The following is a 3,843-nucleotide window of genomic DNA, read 5'->3' as shown; positions in this document are numbered from 1 at the left end:
AGATGACACAACCCTGCTTGCTGAAACTGAGGAGGACCTGAAGCACTTGCTGCAGAAGATCAAGAACTGCAGTCTTCAACATGGATTGAAGTTCAATATCAAAAAGACAAAGATTCTCACCATGGGGCAAATTGGCAGCATCAGGATGTATGGTGAAGAGATTGAGAATGTTAACAGCTTTAGTTTGCTTTGCTCCACAGTCAACACTTTTGGCACAAGCAGCCAGGAAATGAAAAGTCACATTGCAATGGCAAAGTCGGCTGTCAGGGACCTCTCCAAAGTACTGAAGAACAATGATGTTAATGTGGAGATTAGGTTGTGCCTGATACAGGCCATGGTATTTGCAATCACTTGGTATGCATCAGAGATCTGAACAATGACTAAGGAGTATTAAAGGGAATTGATGCCTTTGAGCTGTTGTGTTGGACAAAAGTATTGAATATACCATAAACTGCTGAGAAAACGAATAGGTTCATCTGGAGAGGGTTAAGCCAGGCTTCTCCTTGCACAAGGATTCTGAAACTTCCCTGACATACTTTGGACACATTGCAAGGAGGACCAGTCCTTGGAGAAGGACAGCATGCTTGGGAGGGTTGAGGAACAGCACAGGAGAGGAAGACCATCTGTGAGGTGGATTGATTTAGTGACTTGGGTAATCAGGAAGGTTTGTCAGAGACAGAGATTGGCATAGGATAACACAGTTGCTGTACATAGGATTGCTATGAGTCACAGGAGACTTGATGGTATGTAACAAAAACAACAATATATTCAATTACATTAATTGTTTTTCTTACGTTGAACCATCCTTGAATATCTGTTATGAATCGTACTAGGTCATGGTGAATTATTTTTTTGATCTTCTTTTGGATTCTATTGGCTAGGATTTTGGTAAGGATTTTTGCATCTATATTCATGAGAGATATTGTTCTGTAGTTTTCTTTTTTGGTATTATCTTTGCCTGGTTTTGGTATTAGGGCTATGGTAGCACCATAGAATGACTGTAGGAGTTTTCCTTCTTTTTCATTTCTTGTAAATAGTTTAAGTAGAATTGGTGATAAATCCTCTCTGACTGTTTGATAGAATTAAGGATAGCAATGAGTTTTGACGAATATGTGAAATCATCTTCTCTTTTATATATATATATACACACATACTTATATGTGTGTGCATACCTATGTGTGTGTGTAGTGTGTGTGTATGCTTATAGTAAGAAGAAGCTCTGGTGGCCTAGTTGTAAGACTCTACATGGCAATCCAGAGGCACAGACTTCAAGTTGGACTCTACCAGCTGCTCCCTGGAAGGAGTATGGGCAATCTCCTCCCATGTGATTAAACTGCCTCTGAAAACCTGCTGGAGGGTCAGCTATGGATTGGTTCCAACTTGGTGGCACACAAAGACAACAACTACTAAAAAGAAAATTATATTAGTCCTACTATCCATTGTGTTCTTTTTAAAATTCTTCCTACCATTTGATACTTCCAGAAGGACTGGGACAGTAAAACAAGCAGATTTGATCTCCATAAGGAACAAAATTTATATTTTTGGTAGAAAATATCTCTATTTAGAGTGATACAACATTTTGGTTTTAGTTTTAAATATTTAGTGGCAACTGTTGCTTAGCTGCGAAATTCACATTTTTGAAGCAATGAATGTGAATGTCAAAGCATGAATAGTGTAGTGAAGCACATTTGAGAAAGTGAATTCTTAGCCCTACTTCTATTTAATATTTTAAAAATTCTATTTCAGTAAAGATAATGATATCTCCTACAGAGCAGAATCCTTACCATATTTTATTTTACCTTATTTTTCTTTCTTTTTAACATAAGTGTTTTCCACAACATTATTTTTCATGAAAATACACTAAAATATGATTAATGGAGAGAAAAGAAGATGATTTATAGGTACAGTAGAATTTCTAAGGGCAGGTGGGGGGAATTTTCCATTGCCTGTAAACACTAAACTCCATGTTATATGTAAATCAGAATGAGTATAATGACATTGGTTTATTTAAATTTGAATATCGAATAAAGAGTCTGGAGATACTACCTCAACGACCAGCATGTAATGCTTTCATGACCCATGGATCACACAGTGCATACTAATATTTCTTATATCTAGGGAGCTATGGTGGCTTAGTGGCAAGAAATTGCATTGCAATCCCAAAGGCAAGTTGTTTGAGACCAGCAGCTGCTCCTCAGGGGAAGGATAAGGATGGGCAATCTTCTCACGTGCAATTAACTGACTCTGAAAACCTACTGAAGGGTTTCAGCTATGGGTAGGGTCAGACTCATTGGTACACAACAGCACAACAACAACAAAATGGCCTACTGGTAAGAAGCTGTGCTGTAATCGCAAACACACACATTTTTTAATCCACCAGCTGCTCTAAGAAAGATTGATGGGCAATCTCTTCCCATGTCATTACCTACTTCTCAAAATCCACTGGATCTATGGATTGGTTCTAGTGTGACGGTACACAACAACAACAGCAACAGTACAACAATAGCAACAGGGTTTGTTGAGAAGCTGTTAACTCACTTTCAAAGAGCCTCGATGGTACACTGTTACTACCAGTAAAAAATTGGATTCTGGAAAATCTGATGGCATTATGCCATGAGTGAAGATCACTTGAAGGTAATGATTTTGACTTTCTGCGTCTCAAGGAAGAGGTCTCATTCTGGCCAGGGGTACCAATATCACAGGGGAATGGAGAGAACATTGGTGGACAGAGGGAGAGGGAACTGAGCTGCATGCTGGTGGAGCAGGGGTGGTGTGGGAACAACACACATGTGCCAAAGGAGGCGGGGAACACCAGATCTGTCTGCTTCCTGCATAATGGAGAAGGTCTCCCATCTGCTCTTTTGGGTTAAATGCGTGTCAGTCAAACACTGCTCTAAAGTCAAGCACCAAAGTTAAGACAGACTAGGGAGAAGGATTGGCCTTCCGCTTATGAAACAACAGGCCTTTGAAAATCCTGTGTACAATAGAGCTCACTTAAGAGTAGCCTAGCAGACATTCCATAGGAGGACAAGCTTTCTTACCAGGAATGACAAAGGAGGAGGAACAGTTGCAAACATACTACTAGTCGGAACATGAAATGTAAGAAGTATGAATGTAGGAAAGTTGGGTATTTTTAAGGAATAAATAAAATGCATGACTGTTGATGTACTGGGGATAAGAAGAATGAAATGGATTGACATGGAGCATTTTGAATCAGACAATCATATGATCATATGCCAGAAATTAAAAGGTAAGGAAAAATGAGGTCTCATTAATAGTTAAAAAGACAATTTGTAGATCCATCTTCAGATGCAATATTGTGAGGGACAGGATACTATCCATATGCATACAAAGAAGAGCTGCTAAAACCACTATCATTTAATTATATGAAAGAACAACCAAGGCCAAAGAGGAAGAAATAGATGACTTCTACCAAATTTTACAGTCAGCAATCAATTGAACATGCAACCAGGCTGCTTAGGTAAAGCAAATGTTGCAAAAAGAGAAGAGGATCAGTAATTGGGAAGCATGGGCGTGATGATAGTAATGACATTGGAATTAGAATGATAGAAATCAATGTTCTGTTCATTGAAAATGTTGTTGTTAAGTGCCATCGAGTCGCAGGTGACTCAGTGACCCTATGAAGGAGAGTCCTCGATGCCTGGGTGCCTTTCATCTCCAGGTTTGTAGGGTTTCCAGAGGCAAGCTATATGGAAGTGGATGCCGCTCCTCCTTCATTGAAAATATATTCTACAAAAACAACAAATGGCAACTATACACATGAACATTTCCTGATAGCACACACAGGAATCAAATTGATTACAATCTGTGGAAAAATCAGTA

Source organism: Elephantulus edwardii, unplaced genomic scaffold, assembly GCF_000299155.1.
Source record: "Elephantulus edwardii isolate Elephantulus edwardi_28Jun2011 unplaced genomic scaffold, EleEdw1.0 scaffold00025, whole genome shotgun sequence".
Lineage (NCBI taxonomy): Eukaryota > Metazoa > Chordata > Mammalia > Macroscelidea > Macroscelididae > Elephantulus > Elephantulus edwardii.
Note: the sequence above shows the minus strand (reverse complement) of the source record.